Source organism: Salmo salar, chromosome 13 (genome assembly GCF_965601325.2).
Source record: "Salmo salar chromosome 13, fSalSal1, whole genome shotgun sequence".
In the NCBI taxonomy this organism is placed as follows: domain Eukaryota; kingdom Metazoa; phylum Chordata; class Actinopteri; order Salmoniformes; family Salmonidae; genus Salmo; species Salmo salar.
In genome coordinates this window covers 87,391,876-87,415,384 of record NC_138303.1, presented here as the reverse complement: position 1 = coordinate 87,415,384, position 23,509 = coordinate 87,391,876, and the positions used below count along the sequence as shown (strand labels likewise).

Below are 23,509 nucleotides of genomic sequence, written 5' to 3'. Positions count from 1 at the left end.
TGTAGGACCTCATAATAGCACCTAGTCATTTCCAGGGGCTAATGGCAACCTATGGTGTTAGGGAATTGTTCAGGGATTTTACAGTAACTATACATTATATACAGTATCATTAGGCTTAAACAGCATGCAACCTAAAGATGCCACCTGCGCCTAGTTGTAATGGAAGAAATCCTATGCTCATGTGCCCTGTCTGTATGTTTGCTTTAGTCTACATTTATTGCTTTAATGGCATAACACAGGAACTATTTTCTTGCACCATTGAAATTAGTCCTTGATAAAGCTCAATGGTGCGGTGAGGCTGTATGTATTTAAATCTGCTGTATTGATTAATCTTGTTGCCTTGGTGCACAGCAGAGGCAGGGCTGTGGCCTCCCAGAGTTTATAAGACTCAGTCCTTGGTTCCCTCTGGCAGGACCCTTGCGCAAACAGATTGCAATTCAAATTAGCCATGATAAGCTAGCAGCCTTGAATACTAACGGGAGAAAGCAGCCAGTTCACAGGCAGGGATTGCGTTCAACTCACCTCCCTATTTGGATCTGTCTACATCCATTATTGGATGTAGACAGATCGTTAATGGTTGTCTACCGTAACAATCTGTTGGAAAAAAGTGGCTTGACAATAGCCTACTTATAATAACAACAACAAACATAATAATAATAATAATGATAATAATGCCATGATCATCATCATTATCATCTTAATCATTATTTGGATAATTTTGCAACATTCAAAAGCGTATTTTTGTGTAATAATACACAATAATACCATTATAAGGTAGTGAGAACTACCTGTACAATGTTCAGCAATATCTCTTCACCCTGAAACTGTCTAATTCCAATTTAACGCGTTTTAAATCTCGGCAGGCATATACTGAATGTGTTGGATGTGGAAATGATTGGTCACCGGTGCCACACCCCCTTCCTCTCTGTAGCATATGGTATATTCCAGTGATGCTGAGTTGGTGATTGTGTCCAACAGGGAAGATTTGGTTGAAGATGAGCAGTTGAAACATAACCCTTAGAAAAAAAGCTAATAACTTTTAATACACGCGTTCCGGCATTACATTTCAAACGCTGTCTTGCAATTCTCTTCGAGACATTGACCGGGAGCATCATAGCCTATTCATCTGAAGCGAGTGTAGCTCAACCATCATCATTGCGTTATTTTCCAAGGATACACGAGGATACAACATATACAAATATCAACAGTCGTAATTTTTCTCTGAAGTGAAGCTATGAGATGGGAATAAGCCTCCGGAATGGTCACATCACGCAAAGGTGAGCCATTTGTGTAGTAGGCTAGCTACTGCTAGATTGTGTATATCGCAGAATTTCTACGTGGCGCGCAATAGTCTTATCGCTAGTGAATCGTGGTAGCCTCAGGTGCACAAACATTGTGTATCGAGAAACGGGAATGTAGAGTGTAGTGATAGCCGCGTATCAACACACAAGGTGCCGGATAGGCTATTCTCATTCCGTGGGCCCGTGATGCTAATGTACATTACCTTTATGTTTCTAGCTGGTGATACCAACTCTGAGGAAAGATACATTCTGTGGTAACCTACCTAAACATGACAATTTTGCTAAAGGCTATACACCTGACACGTAAACTTTACAGACAGATGGGTCATTGAGTTGACATGTCGGTCACTCACTGGGCACATACATGATCTGAACGCCTAGTTTCGATTTACATTTGGTTGCGAATTCAACATGAGATCAACAAAACACGTCATTGGATTTAGATTAAAAATTGGGTGAAAAAATACGAAATTCCCTAACGTTGATAACGTGGTGTCAGTTTAACACGTTGATTCAACGTCATTAAATGGAATTGTTTTATTGAAATGAGTGGAAACAACGTTGATTCAACCGGTTTTTCCCAGTGGGCAGTGAGCCAGTGCATTAAAATGTATTTGGCTACTTGTATACTGTAAGGTTAGGTTATAATGTAGCTCTATTTCTAAATGTAGGCTATCATGGTAAACTTGTGTATCATATGTATTATCAATGGTAGTAGTATTAGACATTCAGTAGCCTATGTAGTCTGAGAACATATCCTTGAGACCCACTGATCAGCTCCTCAGGTAAAGATGCAAACAAGTACATGTAGGCTATGTCAAATGTTATGCCAATGCTCTTGATGGAATGACCAGAAACAGAATATACAGTATGTTCCAGCTGTCAAGGATGAAACAAAATTATTTTAGAATAATATCTCAATTCTGTCTATGGCAGGTTGTATAGTTGCTGCAATCTGTTGACAACCTTGTGCAATGTGCAAGACAGACCCGTCTTAAACTGGCAACTCAGATATGTGTTACTCAGGGGTGTCCAGTAATAGCTTACTGACATGGAACCTATGTTTCGTTGAAAACAACTATTACATATTATTACATATTTGTTACCTGCAATTATGATATTAGATATGGTATCGTAAGGCCACTGCGTATGATCAACACACGGCTTTCATTTACTCTCAGGCGCAACCTGAAACACACAGGCTAATATAGTCAGAACAGAGGCAATGTTGAGCTTCCATTACTGCATTTTTGGAAAATGTTAATTATATTAATCTGCGTTGAGTAGGCTAGATGAAACTACTGCAGACTCCAGATGTGTAATGTAAAAGTATTATTCATGTACCGTTATGTAGGCCTACCTCATGTACTGTAATGGATATATGATGATATTCTTATCAATTGCTATGAACCTCTCCGATAGATCAATATGAATATATAATCCGAATAAAACACCACTCATAAATCTAAATACCAGTATTGGACTGAGAAACAGTGTGACAACACTGACTTTTCTTGATGAAAGAACACAGTCATTTTTGAGAGCCATTGATTAAAAAATCTGTACAAGTCTGAGGGTTATATTTTGGGCTGTCTCTAAGGAAGCGCAAGTGTCAAACACACGTTAGTTTGCAATTTTGTCATGTAAAAACTGTCGCACTGGCATTTTCCAGCCCTGAAGCCAGGTTTGGAAATGTACCTGTCTAACATCAGCTCGCTTGCGCTGAGGTGGGAGGGATGGCAATATTTGTGGTGTCTCCTTAAAAACAAGCACAAAAGTGAGGTCCATGCAGTGCTAATGGGAAGTTTTGAGACCCACAAAAAGCCGGTCTTAACGGTAACACCGCTGATAATAGAAGGGATTTTGAGAGTGGAAGCGCAGCCTATCCAGCCATGACGCGAAGTGCCCTTGGAAGAGAGATTCCTTGTGCCGGTGAATCTCGTATTTAAAAACATTTCAAAAACTATTGGTTTCCCCCCATTTCGTTTAATTTGAGCAAAAACCAAGCATAGCCTACCCTCAAGGCTGTTTTAGCAGCATTGCATAGGTGTGTATTTTTATCCTGGCCGTTAGCCTATGAATGAAGGGTTTTGAATGGTCTACTGAGAGGGCGTTTGAGATATTTTGGAGGTTTTTGCCCTCATGCTTTTTAATTATTCACAATTCACTGCATACTTAATTTTGCTTGTTCAAGTAGGCTATCCATCCCCATTTTCAAAGAGTGCCCCTCATCCGCTTACCAAACACACACTCCTCCAAACTATTCAGTACTCCTATAATGCCATATCAACTGCATTTAAAAAAAAATCTGCCTTGCACAACGATACAATTGATAGGGGCCTAGTATTTTGTGTAGATGTGCAAATATGATGCATAAAGACATTTAGGCCTACATGTGCATACAGTGAGTGCCATGGAAGGAGAGAAGTGATTTTTGATATCATGCTTCTGACCTCATCCTATTTAGAAATATTGTTGTTGTTTTAAAAAACGGATTGCTTGTTTTCCGTTTCATATCAAGCCCTGTATTTGTATTTACTAGGGATCCCCACTACTCTTCCTGGGGACTAAACACATTAAGGCACTTACATTACACATACAACAAAAGATAAAACAGTGCATCATATAACATTGTTACACCACTACATATCTACAACACAAAATGTATAATACCACCATACAACAATAATACAATGTACGTGTGTGTAGAGTGCTTGTGCTAGTGTGTGTATGCATGTGTCTGTATTTTTCTGTGTCTCTTCACGGAACCCCACTGCTCCATAAGGTGTATTTTTATCGTTTTGTTTATCTGATTCTACTGCTTGCATCAGCTACCTGATGTGGAGTAGAGTTCCTGTAGTCATGGCTCTATGTAGTACTGTGCACCTCCCATAGTCTGTTCTGGATTGTGGCATTTTGTGTGGGGTATTCATGGGTGTCCGAGTTGTGCGCTAGTGAAGGGAGAAGGAATCCATACAGTAACATATCGGGATATTATTTTTGACAGTATATTGTATTGTATCATTTTGACAATATTGCAATATTGTTTTTGCACTAGTTGGCTGTACCTGTACTAAAACCCTAGTATTTTCCCTTCATAGCTTGTTCTCCATCTTCTTTTTAAATGATTTGATTGGAGTTGATGACAATGCAAAGATCATCAATAACCTACAGAACTTGAGACAAACACATGCAGTATTAAACCATGGAACACGTTGATTGGCCACCCACATGAAAAAATATTATAGTACACTATGGTATAAATACTATAGTGTTCAATGTAGTGTTTTTGTGGACTTTACTGTAGTATTCACTGTAGTATTTACTGTAGTATTTACTCTTAACTATAATATAAATACTGTAGTAAAAGAAAACTGTAGTATATACTATAGTAATTAATGTTGTGTATTTGCGGATTGTAGTATACGGTAGTTTTTACTGTAGTGTTTTTGCGGTCTGTTAGTGTAGTGTTTTTGCCGACATTCCTGTAGTATTTACTATAGTTTTTTGGTTTTATTATGTTTCACTTAGAAATGCAGGCTTTGTCCTTGAGGAAACCTACTGGAGAAATACTAAAAGAGCACATTTTCCATAACCTGTAGGTAGGTAGGACTGGGGTCTGAATGGATAGTTCTGAACTTGTAGGGAAAACAATATGGTTTGTACTTGACATGTATGTTTCTCACTTATGGGCTGCACAAATTGGGACATGGGGTAGGGGAATGGGCAGGGTATATGGAAATTACTATAGTTAAAAGAGTGTTCTGTTTTTGCGGACTGTAGTGTTTTTGAAAAGATTACTCTACTATTTACTACAGTGTTTTTTGCTGATAATACGGTAGTATTTATTATAGGATTCTACACTATACTACAACATTCTATAGTAAGTACTACACATGATCGAGGGATACTACAGTGTGCAGTATAGTATTCTACAGTATACTACAGTTTACTACAGAATTCTACAGTAAGTACTGAAGTATTTTTTCATATGGGCAGTGAGTGGCCAAGCCCTTGCCACACCTACAACTTGTTTATTCATCAAAACCCAGCCCTGTCGCGCCACTGCCAGCTATTGCTCTCATAATTCTGGCTGAGAGATTTACCATTGCATTAGGTTTGTTAAAATAGAGCCCTCAGTGTGTTTTGAGAAGTCATGTACACTGAATTCAACTGGTTTACATGGTACACCACCAAGCAGCCATTCCTTATGGCTTATTTCTCACTCAATTCAAATTAAACCACTGGGTTTAATGGTAGAAAAAAACACAAACGCAAGTTTCTAAATGATTAGGACTTCTAAATAGCTTGCTTATGATATTCTGCATTTATGGCCAAGCGCATTAGCTAGGATCTAGAATAGGTCTTACAGATTGTACAGAAACACCGTTTTATTTGTATGATGCTAAACCAATACCTGGCCTGTCCATCTTACATATCCTAATAATTCATTGCAGTTGGTTACTCATCTGCATAGTCTATCTTTAATCCAGAGGGGCGCTAAAGTAAATGTTTCTGTTTCTAGACCTTCATTTCACAAAGAAACCTTCTGTTATTATGTCATTCCATTACTTTTATTTCAGTATATCTTTTTACAGTTCAAGGCCTATAACCTTATGCAAGGGCATATGCCTGGAAACTCTGCTGACTTGATTGCGTTTCACATTAATCAATGGTGTATTTTTAAACAGTTGTTAGTGACTGAATGCATTGTGTGATACAATAAATGATGTATCTTATAGGTTAGGTCACAGTTTGAGGCTGGAGGATAGTTTGAACCAAATTTTAAATCAGTAAATCAGTTATGCAAATATATTCCATTCCACATCTCACACATGAACTAATGGGAGATGCAGTTTGGTTATTCTTTCATTTAATGTCCAAGGAAATATGGAAACATATTGTTGGGACATTTGATGTCTGAAGGTGGTGAAAACAAGAGCATTAGTATGCATATCTTTCCATTCCTAGATGAATGTTGGCCTGCTCAATGACGATCCCTAAGCATACCTACTAAATGTATGAGACAAAAGACTACTGTATGTGTCATTGTCGAGTATGCCCTGCTGTTTTTGCAGAAAAGTACAAGGTGACACTTTATTTAATGGTCTGGTTATGAATTCTTAATGCATTATCACATAGTTTTAGAACCATTAAATTAAGTAAATACATATGGCCTGTTGTTCACTGGCCCTTCTAATATCAGGTTCATAGATAGACATGTATTTCCGAATGTACCAGGACAAGGAGCAAAGCACTGAGGAATGTTGGTTCCTGGCTGATAGCTGATAGCTGATCTAAGGGCACTGTTGGAGATGCAGTATTGGTAGTGGCAGTGTTTTTTTAGTGACAGTGTTGGGGGTGGTAATGGTAGTGGTGAATGTTGTGGTGGTGGTGGTAGTGGCAGTGGTGATGCTAGTGAGTTATTCTAGGGAGGGATAACCTTTTAATGAATTACCTTTTAGTTATTTCCTCGTTGTGTTAGATGAGACCTGCAGCTGTCTGTTTTTCTGCATTATTGGGGATTATGTGTATATATTTTCAAATATTAAGTTAATTACGTTTATTTTGCCATGTACATGTTTTGGTATCTAAATCATCCTTTATTGTCAATTTATTTAGATAATTTATCAGCATGTGACCATTATGGAGCCCAAAGAAACCACCTAAAGGCCTAAACGTTTTCACTTTTCTCATGTCAGATTCTATGGTTGTAATGAGGAATTCAGCATACCACAATCTCCAGTATGCATCATCATCTTCTTCTTCATCATCAAACAATTATGTCCATTTAACAATCATTCATCCCTACTTTCTAGTTACGTTAAGTGTGAACTCTGCCTCTCTCCCATTGGCATTGAAACAACCAATTGTTTTCATGTCTGCCTAAACATAATTGTGTTATTTATGCTTACTTTGTATTCAACTGGTGATAAAAACATTTATTTGAAGTGAAGTTTTCGATTAACATTTCCCATAGCTCATAGTGTATATTATTTAGGTTTCTCCCCATATCATGTGGTTGTATGAGCAGGTATTTTCCCATGCACCAAGAGCCCATTCTGCCAAACGTCAACTGCCTATTTTCTATTCAATTATTTGTCTCCACCTCTTCTGCCCATGCTTGTCTTCTCAAATGATGCCGTTGGCATACAGTACAGTACCCTGTAGTCAAATGGATTGTAGTCTTTACAACAAAGGCAATCATTTCCCCGACCCCTCCATGCTCTCCATAGCCTTCCACTTCAGCAGTGGCTTTCTCATACAACTACTGTATTATGCCTCTCATCTTTCCTAATATTTATTGAAAGCTATATTGTACATGGTATTTTGTCCCGATCTTACGTTATAAAATTTCAGTCTTTATTGTCATGTGTCACTCTCCATTTTCTTTTATCAGGAACGTACTGATCATATAGTATTATAGACTATACACTGAGTGTACAAAACATTAGGGGCACCTTCCTAATGTTGAGATGCAGCCCAGTTTGCCCTCAGAACAGCCTCAGTTCGTCAGGGCATGGACTCTACAAGATGTCGAAAGCATTCCACAGATATGCTGGCCCATGTTGACTCCAATGCTTCCCACAGTTGTGTCAAGTTGGCTGGATGTCCTTTGGGTGGTGGACCATTCTTGATACACACAGGAAACTGTTGAGGGTGAAAAACCCAGCAGCATTGCAGTTCTTGACACACTAAAACCAGTGCGCCTGGCATCTAGTACCATATCCCTTTCAAAGGCACTTAAATATTTTGTCTTGCCCATTCACCCTCTGAATGGCACACATACACAATCCATGTCTCAATTGTCTCAAGGCTTAAAAATCATTTTTTAACCTGTCTTCTCCACTTCATCTACATTGATTGAAGTGGATTTAACAAGTGACATCAATAAGGGATCAAAGCTTTCACCTGGATTCACCTGGTCAGTCTATGTCATGGAAAGAGCAGGTGTTCCTAATATTTTGTACACTCAGTGCAGAACGACTGTTAAAACTTCCATGATATATTAGTTGAGTCTCTAAATTGTATTGATACAAATGATCCAGTTAAAAAACGAATCATTTCGAATTTCAGTACACAAGCCCATTGAAATGTCCAGAACCTATAGGGGCAGTACCTGACCACATTCATTTTGGCCTCTCACTATCATGGAGAGGTGTATAGGGGCAGTGAGTTGGAAAGGAAGGGACGAACATTTGTGAGTGAAGATGAAATTCTCTCTTGACTGGAGAGGATACAGCCATAAAATGGATATTAGTAATGCACCATAACTCGTATCATGCTGTACAGTAGTGACACTAAATCTTTGTGGATATACAGTACCTGGCTTGGGCCTGAGCAAGAGCTCTTTCTTCATTCAAGGAGTTGCTCATTGAACCATGATTTACCATGGGTTAACCCTATACTGTACCAGAAAAATGACATGTAGGCTAGAGGTTAAAAGAAAGATCTTGAAGCCAGAGATATCTTTGAGTTACGAGTATGGAATACCCAAAGTCATATTTGTTTGCGCTTGTATAACTTATCCAGAATGTGTCTGCTGAAATGTATTAAGTGGACTCTAGGGAGAAACTTGATCAGCTTTTGGAGTTGTCTTGAAATGCTAATAGGGAGGAATTACATTTTGCTTGGTGGATATGTGAATCATTGTTGTTGTCTTCTTCTGTATACCTTTCTCTTCCCCATAGAATCTACATTATGTATAAACTGAGACTAATGACGAGCAGAGCTGGTATAAGACATTACAAAGGAAGGTTTATTAGGAACATTTCTAAAGTTTACCTCGTGCCACTAGAGACCAACGATCAAAAATAGTGCATCTGCTCTACTGTTGTCTTACAACAAAAGAGCTACAGTAACAACATCTACAAATATTTGACTCACAATCCAACTCAGTGGTATCTATTAGGATCTATGTTTCTTATCAGAGAGGGATCAGAACGACGGACAAGACAGGATGCTTTCAGCTGATTAGAATGTTCAGAAGAAAGGACAAGGAAGCTCTGCTGTGGAGATTACTCCAGTTAACTACAGTAACACATAGTACCAAGGTGAAATAAACAAATGAATGGATGACAAGGAAGAATTAAAATAGTCTTATGTAGGATAAACAGCTTCAATTGGAATTGGAAGAGCAGTGGATCTGAATTAAATGCATATATTCAACTACAATAGTTTTCACACTTTGCATATCGGTGTTATTAGTTTTCGAGCAAAGCAATTATGTTTTTTCAAATGAGTTTTGACTGGTATGTGATTTAGTGTGTTCAGTACATGGCACATACATTCCATGTCTAGCACGGATGATTGGTTTGAAGGACGGGCTTTGGAAGGGCCGGCCCAGCAGAGTGGATGGGAGGCTGGGAGCAGCCAGCTGTGATGCATGGTGGAGACGCACAGTGGAGAGAGGGGCTTGACAGACGTGCCGGTAGGGATAGTGAATAATGTGTTGCATCTAAGGGCTTGTCCATGCGGGAAGGATGGAGCCAAAGTTGAATGTCAAACGGTATACTGTTGAGGGATGACAAAAGCGTGAGTGTCATACAGACATTTGACATTGGAAGATTCTGAGTGACACCTTCTTACACTCAAAATGGATGATTTGCAGCTGCAGCACAATGCAATGAAGACCATGAAAGTGGAAGATATGTCTCATACAATATATTGTTCCCTGGTGCCTGTCAAAAGTGCACGTGTCTGAGTATAACGCCTCCATTTGATACATGGCTTGGGAATAAAGTGGATGGTCTATTCATCCTTACAATAAGATGCCATTCTCATAAGAGATCCCTCTACTTTACTGATAACCCTGGTGCCCCAAACTTGGCTTGTAATGTGAGCGAGCATCAAGAAAAACATTAGTGCTTCTGTTGTAATCCATCTTGAGATCCATGTTGCCAGCGTTGGTCAATTCATCGAAAAGCTTTTATGTGCAAATGCACATGCACATTGCTCATTTCAGTGGTACCATGCAACCATGTTTTAATATATGGCGTAACATTGGACTATTTGACATTATTTCCATAGGGGTTATTGATAGGTCAGTGGTTTTTATTTAAATATTCAAACAGTGTAGTCTAGAGTGATCATCTCCTTTGATATAAACAGCAGTACCACCCACAGACTCTGAACTCTCCAGCTGTTTTCAAATCATAGTTCCAGTGCTTTTAGTTCAAGTCCATTATGTTTCTGTGTCTACTGGCAGTTTGGAGCATAAGCACAGAGATGACTTGTTGTGTCATTTCCTTGGAACTTCAGGACAGAAATGGTGGGGAGCACCCTTAAAACCAAGTCGTCCCATTCGTCAAACTGAGAATTAAAGCAGCCTATAAAAGGCTTGTACTAGTTCCCATAAACCACCATGGATTTCTACGTAGCTAACCATGCATGCCAGGCTTATAAGCCTAGTAAACTCTGAATTTCATCTTGAGCTAGAACTGCCCACACTCTGGGTGGGTTGCCACATGCTGAGAAGGTTACAGTCTGGTTGCTTAAAGGGCCAAACTGAAGTTGAAAGAAAAACAAAGCCGACACCCCACCACTGTTTTGGTGAAAAGCTGAGGGACGGGGCTGGAGGAATGTACAAGGACTGACCATCTATTATATCAAAATGATGTTTTGAGGCTATACCGTTTTTGTTTACTTTTATGTTGTTTACAAACATTGGACTAAAACAAGCGTATATTGTGGGTTTTGATGGGGTACCACAGTTGAATGAAACTCATGAGGCATTTCTAAGTTATATTCTTCAAGGATCAATGGGTATATATCATAAATGTATACGTAAAAAAATGTATGCTTGAAACTGCAGATTTCCCTTTTAACAAATCATATGATTGGATGTTTGTATCAGGGAGGAGATCCCCTGACTTAGAGGCTGCCTACAATAGCTTACAAGGCGCAGCAGAAATCAATTGCTGCTACTCAGATTCCAGGAAATATTAGGGTGACCTCTCATTCACAACAGATAAATGCAACAGACAATTGAGCACGGTTACATGCACACAATAATACTATTATATTAGATATTAATATAATAGTTAGTTTAAAACATTTATATGCTTTGCAAGAAGAACGATTTCACTAATAAGCCTGTTTACATGGAAACATCTGAAATCAGGCTTCTGATGGGCCTTTCGTTAAATGCAGAAAATCTTAAATCCAAATAGGTGTTCTACCACAGTGACCATGTTATTTTTTTGAAGACTATTTGATTCTGAGTTCGGACATGTAGAGTTTTTATGTGAAAACTATTTCTAAGACGCACTCACGAAGATGCTTGCACATGCACAGATCAAATACACTGTTGGAACGCCGATTAAGCTGTTTACATGTCCTAATAATTCGAAATATTGCTCAGAAAACCAGGTGTTTTAATCGGCGTATGCTTATTTCGATTATGATCTTACGCTGATTAAGATAAGCAGAGGAAGGTGTTTACATGACTAATGCCATACTCAGCCATAATCAGTTTAATATTGAATTATTAGTGTGCATATAAACGTACTTGTTCCGTAAATAGGTACGGTAGACAGCCGGTCGACGAGACTGGTGTATCGCCCATGGTTATCCCCTGTAATATTGAATTATCATTGAATTATGTATACTCACCATCAAGCATTCCATAGGCTTTCATTTGTGTATCTGTAGTATTTGTCTAATACACTGTATGCTATGTATTGTAGGTACTAACAATACATCTTTGGAGATAATTTGGATTCCCTAAAACTATAAAACTATATTCTATGAACAGCCACTTTTGAGCCCAGAAACAAACATGTCTCTCTAAAGCAGAGAAATCAATGCCTCCAGCACTTCATTTGATAGCCTCATGTAGCTAACAGTGCATTACGCGCCGTGACAACCAAGAGCACCCTTTGAATGTTTACGATCCGTAGGTGTCAAAGCACGACGGGAAAGTCACAGTGAAACATGCTGCCTATCAGGTCGTCACCTAAAATATTCTGCAAAGCTACGAAAGTTGAACCTGCGTTTATGGATGACTTTTTCAGGAGATGCTGCTTGTACTAGATTCTGGAAAGGGTTATTGCATTAGGAGGAGTCACCTTTAATCTGCACATAACAGGGTAGGAAAGAGAGGATTTCATTGCGTCCCTCGCCTCCTCCATCTCTGGGCCCGCTTCATTAACACTGGTGGTGGGGTGGGGAGAGAGAGTGATCTCTTCACAGTCCACAGGCCTGCCTTGCAGGGCCATGCTTGTCCTGTGACAAGGTGAAAGATGATGATTGAATACAAGACCCCAGAGTTGTATAAGAGAAAAGGAGGAAGAGGCTACAGTCAAGTGCAATGGGTACCGGCATCCAAAACAGTGCTGTGGGTGTTAGTGTGTCCATTGTTGTGGACTTCCTTAGGCTACCATTAGATGTTGGCTGTGATTACTTGGGAGACTAATGCTACAATTGATGCAAGAGAGTAACAGTAACTATATCATTTTTATAGTCAAAACAAGAACCAACTGTTGACCATTCAGCAACAAGCTTGTAAAAGTTATTTCCCGAGGTGTGGGTCTTGTTCATCACTCTGAAGGCCATACTATACAATTCCATTTCACCTATTCACCTACTGTATACAACAGCAATCAAACAGGAGAGGATAATAGGCATATATTTGTATGCCATGAATGTACAATAGTGGGGTGTATCGTTTAGTGAGATGTATAGAAGCTATCGAGCAAGAGACACTGAGAGTGAAAGAGAGGTCTACGCGTTATTGAGCTGTAATCAGATGTTGTTATAGTACATCCTGTCCCCCACTTGGCTCCGCTCTGCAAGCTGTGACAACTCCATGTGAAGAGACAGGTGTCACAAAACAATCCCAGCACTCACTTAATTGGACTCCTGTTTTTCCTGGTGGAATGGACAGAGCAGAGCTGGTGTACTGTATATTACTTACTGTAGTAATGCACCATCTCTATAATGAACTCTTACTGGTCTTCCATACAAAAAATGGATGGACCTGCATGACTATGTTCTAGATTATTAGACTGTGCGCTGGTAGGTGGGTTTCTTACCTTACATATGACCTAGGCTAAAATAACGTCTCTGTCTCTTAAATCTGTACCTGCTGCTTGAATGAAGCCACATCCACATGCAGAGCTATATTGGTGAGATTATTTTTTAGGTGTACTGTAGGCCAAAAGAGCCCTGCCGGTATACATAAATATATCAGAATGAACTGGTGGGCCCTTACGGACATGTAAGTATGAATTGGCCTTTAGTTAGCAATCGGTCGTGGTGAGGCAGTGTTTGATTAGTGTTGTCACATGGTTGAGCTGCAGTAATTGACCAAGTGGGGCTGCTGCTTGCCATTGTATCCAGACACTGCTGAAATATTAATTTGATGTTTTTGCGTCCCTGTGAGCATTGCTGTTTTTTTTATAGCCTCAGAGGATTACCACTTAAAATATATATCTTATTTTCGCAATTTAGATTTTCTGCTATTTATTCATGGGTGCTGTTTTTTTCCACAATGAAAAAGCATAGAGTATGGGACTACTCTATTCACCTAAAACAAGAAGGAAGCCCGCTGAATATACAATAATCATTTCTATAAGCACAAGTAATATACAGTGAATAAAATTGCAAATATATTCATGGTTTATTATTTAAGCGTATCAATTATTTATGGGAATCTATCTTCTATTTATGTCGCACAAATTTCCAATTTTTGAATAAGCTTACAGTGTATTAATGATTTATGATCATAACTCTTTTATGTTGGAAGAAAAAGAAGAAGAAAACTATTTTGACATTTAAATTAGTGGTGGGGATTTTTCCTCTGGAGGGAAAATTACACATGGCAACCTTGGGCAGGGCATGCCAGAATTGGGTTAACTTACATAAACAATTTCTTTGTGTCTGTACATGTGGGTGTGTATGCACACGTGGGTGTGTGGGCGTGCACGTGTGTTCTTATCCATGTAGTGTGTGTGATGTTCAATAGCTGCAATTGTTATAGTAAATGTGAAGCAGGGAAGGGGGTGTACACAGTGGATCTGAGGTGTTTTCTGTCATATACCCCCAATAACTAGTTTGGCAGTAACCCTAGATAGCTGCAGGTGCTGGGGACTCCATGGTACTTAGTGGGAACAGTAAAGCCTTTTATCACTGAGTCTTGTGGATTATCTCTAGTGCTGCTGAAGCAGAATTCCTCTCTAGGAGGCAAGATAATCCCCTTCCTACCTGTTGACCCTACGCCCCTCATTGAATGTGTATACCTTAAATGCACATTCTTGGAAGATGTGGATGCCATACAAGGCTGGGCCACCAACAAAACAATGGAGCAAATGCATCCCATGTAGGTTTGCAAAGGGAGGTTATATTAGTTGAAACTTTTGAAGTTTACCAGGAAACTAGCAGCATTTTGGTGTCTTTCAATGGCTTTATGTAATCTCTCACAGGACATCTAGTGGCCCTTTTGGGTACTTCAGATTATCACAGGTGTCTAATTATCTCTGGCCATATGTGTGGCCTTATCGCATGTAAAATATAGGAAATACTTAAATAAGATGATTTAAACATTTAAAATAGAATGACAAAGCAGTAAAACATTAGGCTAAATATAAACCATCAGCTTAGTGAATATCATTGGTGTTTAATATTTCAGCAATATCCTTTCTATTTTTTTTTACACACTTTTATTTATTTTACTATGTCAGCATGTATTTGTTGTCTTTTGCTTTGGTGTCAAGATGGTGGCAGTTGTGAAAAAAGTAAATAGTTGGAAGAGTTGCTACTATAATAATGTCATTGTTGATTAGATGCTATTTTCATTAATTAGGCAATTTTCTCTTGAACCATATGGTTTATCTACTAGAAACTCATGGACAGTATGGACACAGATATAAACAATGTATACTATATATAATTACTTTTTTAAACCAAAGTTACAAAGATTGGCATATATTTTCTGTTAATTACCAAAATTACAGAAGATTCCAGTAACTTTTGTAAAATACCGCTAATTGTGCAATTCTCATCCCATGCCATTTTCATGCTACCTATTTTATATTATGTGTAGGAAGGAATTACTTTCCTCCAAGAACAACATGACTTTTTCTCTTTTGAACCTGTCAACATTATTTTATTTATCTTATGCCAACAAATCATGAAGTATGGCGTAAGGTAAGACAGTTGCACCAATATAATTAAGATATTTATATCACCATTAATTAAATGATACATCATTAATTAAAATGACTGAAAATCTAACAGGCTGTGGCCTTACGATGTCAAATAGTGTTCTGTTAAATACTGTCATCCTATTTCTCTTTCATTTACAAACAATGAAAACAGAACCTGTTTATGTGTGAGTTGTATTGTTGAATCTAAAACCTAGCCCAATTAATCCTCACACAAATGAATCACTACAGAATAGGAATACATTTTCTGCCAGGTTACAAAAATGTATCACTCAAACATCTCCTAAATACTAATCTACATGTTCTATAAAAGTAGCTAGCAGACAGTACTCTCTATCTCCTTTCTGCTCCTCTATGAGGAAACACAGACTTCATTATGAATTACTGGGTCGTTGCACAAAATGAGTGCCTTTTGGGTCCCTTTGGTATTTTAAATAGAAATTGTGCACCAGTATTGCATTTTAAAAGCCTGTTATAATAAATGAAGTGCCCTTTAATATAGACCACATGGAGAATTCAATCAATCAGATTTTTTCTATGAATATTATGCTAAAGTGCCAAAATTCAGCATTTTGACATGTCCCTCCATCACTGTGTCACTTCTACGAAGATTTAAACCCACTTAATCCCCACATTTCTCCAAGTTTCACCATCATTGTAATGCCCTAGTTATTTTGTTGCTTTGACAAGGTCATTTCTGAAGATGATTATTTATTTGAATGTGGGTGGTTCGAGCCCTGAATGCTGATTGGCTGAAAGCCGTTGTATATCACGGGTATGAAAAAACCATGTATTTTTACTGCTCTAATTACACCGGTATCCATTTTATATTAGCAATAAGGCACCCCGGGGGTTTGTGGGACAGTATATTGCCAATATACCACGGTTAAGGGCAGTATCCAGGCACTCTGCATTGCATCATGCATAAGAACAACCGTTAGCCATGGTATATTGGACATATACCACACCCCCTCGGGCCTCATTGCTTTATTTTATGCGATTAGTGATTTATTTGTCTGTCCTTCATTTTAAGGTTAACCCTTTTACGTGAACTGAACTCTCATTTCAATAAGGTGAAACTATTCTTTTTTAAATATATTTTTTTTGCCAAAGAAACATTGAACATCTAATAGTCAAATCATAGAGTAAAGCAGGTGAGCTGGTTCTACTCTTTTTGGCCATTTTCTGGTGTTTTGTGGTGGAAAACTGAGCGGGTCGAGTGAAACACATCAACCCTGTTACCCATATATAGACAGGCTAGACATTTTTTAACCTCTTAAATGTTAAATCCCCTATTTAGGGGACCTTCGTTATAATTTAATTGTTTTATCACGGCATATCAAGGTAATTCACTTGTAAATCTACTTCTGTTAGGCCAAATCGCTTCACTGCAGTTCTGCCTGCTTCAATTCAGTTGGCCTCAAATGACTCTGGGGTATCAGGTTACATATCCACAGCCATTGGAGGCTCGGGAGTCCCGCCTTAACGCTCATTCCCTGATCGGACTGTCCGTCAATTTGTGGAGGAACGGTTCATCTCAGGCACACAAGCTGCATAATGCTGCAAAGCTGAGAGTCTCACATCGTTCTATGACAAACACACATCGATTTATATCAAATTTAATTAAAAAAAACTCAAACACAATTTGAAGATGTGAAACAAAACCATTTTGTGTTCATCACAGAGGGACAAACTTTATATTAGATGAAAGCTGAGATCGTGACGGATCAGTAAATTCGTGAGCCAACACAAGTTCACAGATTTTCCCTGACCACTAGTTAGATAAAACATTATTACAGTAATAAGGCAGCTGAAATCTTATAGCATGTCAATTGTAAAATTGATTGTGAGTATATGTAGATTATCAACAAAAATTGCCAAGCCCTATTCCCCCTTTTTTCATGAGTAGGATGTTCATAGCATATACAATTTGAAAATGAAATGTATGATATTCTATTTTTCATACTATTTACTATAGCAGTGCATACTAGTGCAAAATGTACATACAAAACATAGATACATAACATATTCCCCCCAAAAAGTATAAGGTATTACTAGTTACTGTTCATGGCCCTCTCATGAAGATATGTTTTATACAGCCATCCACTTAACATTAACATTCAACAGGTTGACACTAGCTGTTATTAGCAGAGAGGTTTGGAGGTCTCTTTCTTATTGGTCTATTAACCAATTTACCACATGGTGATGTCATCAGGCAGAAATTTCAGGCAGTCTTTTCAAACAGCTTTTACACTAAAAGGGCATTATCATAATGTTCACAATTTCACAGTATTATTCCAACCTTATAGTGTGGAAGAATACATAAAAGACAGGAAATTACGTTTTTGACTGCACTGGGCCTTTAACCATATATATATTTTTGTGAAGCTTGCATTCAATTGCCACTTCCTGTTGCACACAACAAGCTTCCATTCCCCCTGTCATAAGGGGGATTTATGGCTGATTTAAGACGAAATCGTCAACCCTGTTACTTTATTTAGCAATTATAGGCGCTTACTATAGTCATTTTTATTCAACCTCTTCAGATCGTAAAACATGTTTTTTATGAAGTTGAGCTCTTTATGACAGAATGTTAAAATTGGGTGAAATCAAGCATTTCTTTGACCAAGTTACTCTTCTCAAAAGGCACCGAATTGGTGGAACGACCCTACTGTATGACTTGAGCGTAATTTCCCTTTAAATGATGCAGAGGACAGTGGCCTATTCCTTATTTTAATATGCTGTTTCTTGGTGGTTTTAGAGGCCATTATTAGGCAACTAGGAACAGTGAGAAGATAGTAGTAGATAGTGTGTAGTACTGTAAGAGCTGGTCAGTTTTTCTTCATGTGTTTAACTGAGACTGTCAACTGAGACTGTCATTTGGGGTGGCAGGTAGCCTAGTGGTTAGAGTGTTGGGCCAGTAACCAAAAGGTTGCTGGATTGAATCCCTGAACTGACAAGGTAAAAATCTGTTGTTCTGCCCTGAACAAGGCAGTATAACCCACTGTTCCTAGGCCGTCATTGTAAATAAGAATTTGTTCTTAACTGAATTGCCTAGTTAAATAAAGGTACATTTGTTGAGTGCATCTACTGCCTTCAGTTCACTCTCTATCAATAATGGATTTCTGACTGGATCTCACATTAAAATCAATAGGAATTGTTCTCACCAAACTATCAGATCCAGTTATTTATTTCCAACCAGTACCTGGTGTCAGCCGTGTATACACATAGGGACATTGACAAGATACACAACCTGCTAAAGCGTTGGAATAATTAGCTTCTTCTGAAAGGAGGCAGTGATGTGTGGCGAGCTGTGGACCTTACTGGCATCTCCTCTGGGAGACTGTTGGCTGTATTTCAACTCTATTACCATTAAAGTTATTCTGTCATGTATACCTTTTCTCTAAATCATCTTTTAATGAGGTGGGGTGTTGTTTTGCTGTGCTTCATGGAGAACACCATCATTAGATGGACATATGAATACAATAATGTAGACCAGGGATGGGCAACTCCAGTCCTCAGGGGCCTGATTGGTGTCACACTTTTGCCCCAGCCCCAGCTAACACACCTGAGTCCAATCAGCAACTAATCATAATCTTCAGTTTAGATTGCAGTTAGTTCAGTCAGCTGTGTTTGCCAGGGATACCGAAAAAATGGGACACTACTTCGACCCCCGAGGACTGGAGTTGCCCACCCCTGATGACATCATTTCGGGACAACTATGTTGTCAGTCATGGGGCTGGAAACTACCTTTAACAGGCAAAACGTTTTGTATAACATGTTGTTTATTAATGTTATTCAATTGTATAAAATACACTAACCCCTAGTTATTGTATGTATACTTCTGGAATTCATAAGCATTTTTATATTTGTTATTATTGTGTTGTTTCCATTAACAAATGGGAAACAGGAGATATGTTGATGTAATTGTGGGGTGATCACAACAGTAGTTGATGCAATGCCAGAGAGACATACAGAGGTGCCCACTACATAACCAATGCTCTCTATGGGACTTGTAGTAGGCCTATCTCCTAGGTTTATTTTCAGTAAAATCAAGAGTACCAATGTGAATTTAAATGTGATTTTCCTCAGGTGCGTACCTCCAGCACACTGCATGGGTGTTATATGATGTTCCTGGCAGATTTTACATAATTGCGCTCAGTGGTCACCAATGAGGTGGGTAATTCTCTTTAATCATCATTGATTATTATAGATCCCTAAGTGACAGCCCATGTTATTTTGGGTCTGTAAAATATAGACAAATAAATAGCTAAACAACAGAGTGAGTTTGAGAGAATCTGTCATATTGCTCCTTGTCATGTTGGCACTTTTACTAGAGGCTGAAAACTACTTTGATGTGCACCGTTAAGAGAAGATTAAAGACTTTGAATTATGGTAATGATTCAGTGGCCTGTAGGTTCTTTACCGTGTGTCCAAAATCATTGGGGAAAAAGTTTGATCATCCTGGCTAACAAGAGAAGGTTTCCCTCTTTGGAACACGCTGTCAGTGAGTAGTAATTGGTTTTGTGGAAGGCAGTCATGGACCTATAGGTATGCTATAGCATTCTTGGGGAGGCAGTGATGTTGCTGGTGCTGTTATCCAAAGAGGGGTGTGTACTGTAAGTCAAGAACACTTGCAAGCATTATGAAGGTATTTGACAGTCTCGCTTTTGGGGTCATGTGAACAGAACAGGTTTGCTTTATAATGAATAATCCAACATGTCTTCCTGAAACTCCACCTAGAACACATCATCCAATCAATCAAGGAATGAGAGCAAAACATGATTTGGAGTATGTTGTTAATATCACATAGTATTACTGCCTACTCACACTCAATGTAGACCATGTCAGTCAAGTGGAACTAAGCTATTTAGCATCATTGTGCTTCTGTATCACATGGCTTTTGTAATATTTGTCTTGACACATGTCAGAAATGATATTTATTCCATAACATGCAAAACGAAACATCAAATTAAAAACAGAAAACTCATGCTTTAAAATGTATTCATGTCAGTGTAGATAAATCACCACAGACAGATGACATGGTGCATCATAGAGAACCGAGCCAACCTGGGGCTATCTATTAAAAAACGTTCAAATGTTCAAAGATTCGTCTTTCATTTTTAGTGAAGGGCAGGCTTTCAGGTCTCATATCAAAGAGAAACATCAAGCCACCAAATAGGCTTGACGCAGAGGGGCCAGCATGAGCGGATCTACACAACCTGGGAAACCAGACGGAGAGAATTGTGAAAAACAGACAGGAAAGAGAGGAACCACAACATTCCTTGTTAGGACATGGCTTGGCCAGTCTACATTTAGTAAATAACACCGCCTCTGCAGAGTGTGTAATGCTCCTAATATAATGTAATCTAATGGGTTGACCTTATAGTTGCAATTAGAGTATTTATGGGAACACTGAAACCACAGCTGTTTATTTCATCACTTTGATTCTGAAATGCAAAATAGTGAACTAATTGGAGAAATAGATAGCTACCAGGCAGCATTTTGGTAAAGTTGGCATTATAACACTGAGCCAAAGGAAATACACAATGCCTAAGGAAATACTTGCAAATATTTTGAACCAGAGAAAAATGTATAAGTCAAAATGTGAGTATTTGTTTCAAAACCTAGATGATGTTGTGCATTATTTGAATAGTCCCATAATGTGATAACATACTATGCCAACTTGACAGATTTGTTTAAAATGTGAGTACCACTTTCTAACAGCGAGCATGGAAAACAATATACAGGTAGTTGACATTTCCTCTCCTCATTCCCAGAGGCTATGTTTTGCTCTCTGGCCCCACTGTCATATCCTTTGCATGATATTACATACAAATTCTACTCCTTGTTGCAAGTTAAAAAGATTAATGTTGAGGCACTTGCTCTTCAGCACCATGGAAAATTGCCAAGAGCAAAGAGGTATTCTTAGTTGACCCCGAGCTTAGCTTTTACATTTACTGTTATTTACTGCTTCAGTGTGTGTGTGTGTGTGCATGTGTGCGTATGCACGTATGTGCGTTGGCAAGCAACTGAATGTGTGTGAATGTATGTTTGTGTCATTGCCAGGGGATTTTCTTTGCCGACATGTATTTCCTGTAGTGTGATCCTTTTCATGGATGTTTGGAACTGACCAGAGTATGCTCAGAATATATGCTCCTCAGGTGGCTTTCCAGATACAGATAACTGCAAAAATAATGGAAACACTTGAGTAAATGTGTGAGGATCAACGCTGGAGACGAGAAGCAGGTACAGGGAGGGAACATTTAATGAAACACGGACATGAAACAGAACAGGAACAGCGTCTGGACAGGTGAAAAATAACTACATCAATGCTGACACACAGAACAAACTGAGGAGCAGACAGAAATAAGGAAGGCAATCAACAAAGTGAAGGAGTCCAGGTGAGACCAGTGAGCGCTGATGCGCGTAATGATGGTGACAGATGTGCATAATGAAGGGTAGCCTGGCGCCCTCGAGTGCCAGAGAGGGAGAGCGGGAGAAGGCGTGACAGTACTCCCCCCCTAGGGGCGCCACCCGGCGTCCCACCTGGGCGAGCCTGACGGGCCTGCCGAGGCATGGGCGCTGGACAAGCTGGCTGGGGCGTAGAAGCCCGATGAGCTGGCTGAGGCGTGGGTGCTGGACAAACCGGCTGGGGCGTAGAAGCCTAACGAGAAGGCAGCGGCGTGGGAGCCTGACGATCCGGCTGAGGCGTGAAAGGCTGACGATCTCGCTGAGGCGTGGGAGCTTGGCGAGCCGGTTAAGGCGTGGGAGCCCGATGAACCAGCTGAGGCAGGATGTGGGATGGGTGCCTGATGAGCCGGCTGAGGCGTAGGAGCCCGAAGAGCAGGCTGAGGTATGACGTGGGATGGGAGCCTGCCGACCCAACCGGGGCAAGGAAACCTCTTGAGCCAACTAAGGCGTGAAAGCCCGACGACCCAGTTGAGGCACCACCAGTTCCATTGGCGGCAGCACCCGGACCCGACGTCACCAACAAAACAAAAACCTCCCTGATGCTTCATATAGTGGTGTCTGCATTCTGTGAGGATCGACGCTGGAGATGAGAAGCATGTACATGGAGTGAATATTTAATGAAACACGGACATGAAACAGAACAGGAATAGCATCTGGACAGGGGAAAAATAACAACATCAATGCTGACACAGGGAACAAACTGAGGAGCAGACAGAAATAAGGAAGGCAATCAACAAAGTGAAGGAGTCCAGGTTAGTCCAGTGAGCGCTGATGCGCGTAATGGTGGTGACAGGTGTGCGTAATGAAGGGCAGCCTGGCGCCCTCGAGCGCCAGATAGGGAGAGCGGGAGCAGGCCAGATAAAATGGGAGATACGAAGTATATTGAAAGCAGGTTCTTCCACACAGGTGTGGTTCCTAAGTTAATTAAGCAATTAACATCCCATCATGCTTAGAGTCTTGTATAACAATGCTGGACAGGCCATTATAGCTAATAACATATCACGCCAATATGGCTAGTTAACCAGCTAACTTTCAGGGATAAACTCGATGGCTAACGTTATATCCAAATATTGTTTGATTTGCTTGCCATCTATAGTGGTGATGACGGAAGTCTGACTGACAACTTTACCCGTACGAGGACTTGCCGATGTCAAGCTCTTTCCAAAAAGGTCATAGATGAAGCAAACTAAATGACACATGTTGTTTGCTTAGCTAGTTAGCTACATGCCAAATGAATAGGCTAACATGACCCTCATGTATCTGAAATTACTGATCATGAAAAACATGCAGTTAACTTACTTGCTGTATAATCCTGATGATAGAGGTAAATGTGGAATAATCGGAAATGTGTAGCTTGTTCTGACTATAGTCTTCAAGAGGTGATATTAAAATCAAAAAATTATAACATTTATTTAACAATCCCTTGAAAACAGAACATACTTGTCAATGATTTTAGGAGTGGTACTTAAGTAAAAATACTTGAAAGTTCTACTTAAGTAGTTTTTTGGGTTATCTGTACTTTACTATTTTTTATTTTTGACTACTTTTATTTCACTACATTCCTAAAGA

General features: G+C 39.3%; 1 protein-coding gene across 1 annotated transcript in view; it reads left to right on the top strand.

Moving 5' to 3' along the window:
- Nucleotides 1-951: 951 nt before the first annotated feature.
- The window catches only part of tenm1 (teneurin transmembrane protein 1), a 235,903-nt gene continuing 213,345 nt past the window's right edge, over nucleotides 952-23,509 (top strand). The window contains exon 1 of the mRNA XM_014137548.3: nucleotides 952-1,277. The gene's annotated coding sequence lies outside the window, so the exon portion shown is untranslated. The remainder of the gene's footprint in view (nucleotides 1,278-23,509) is intronic.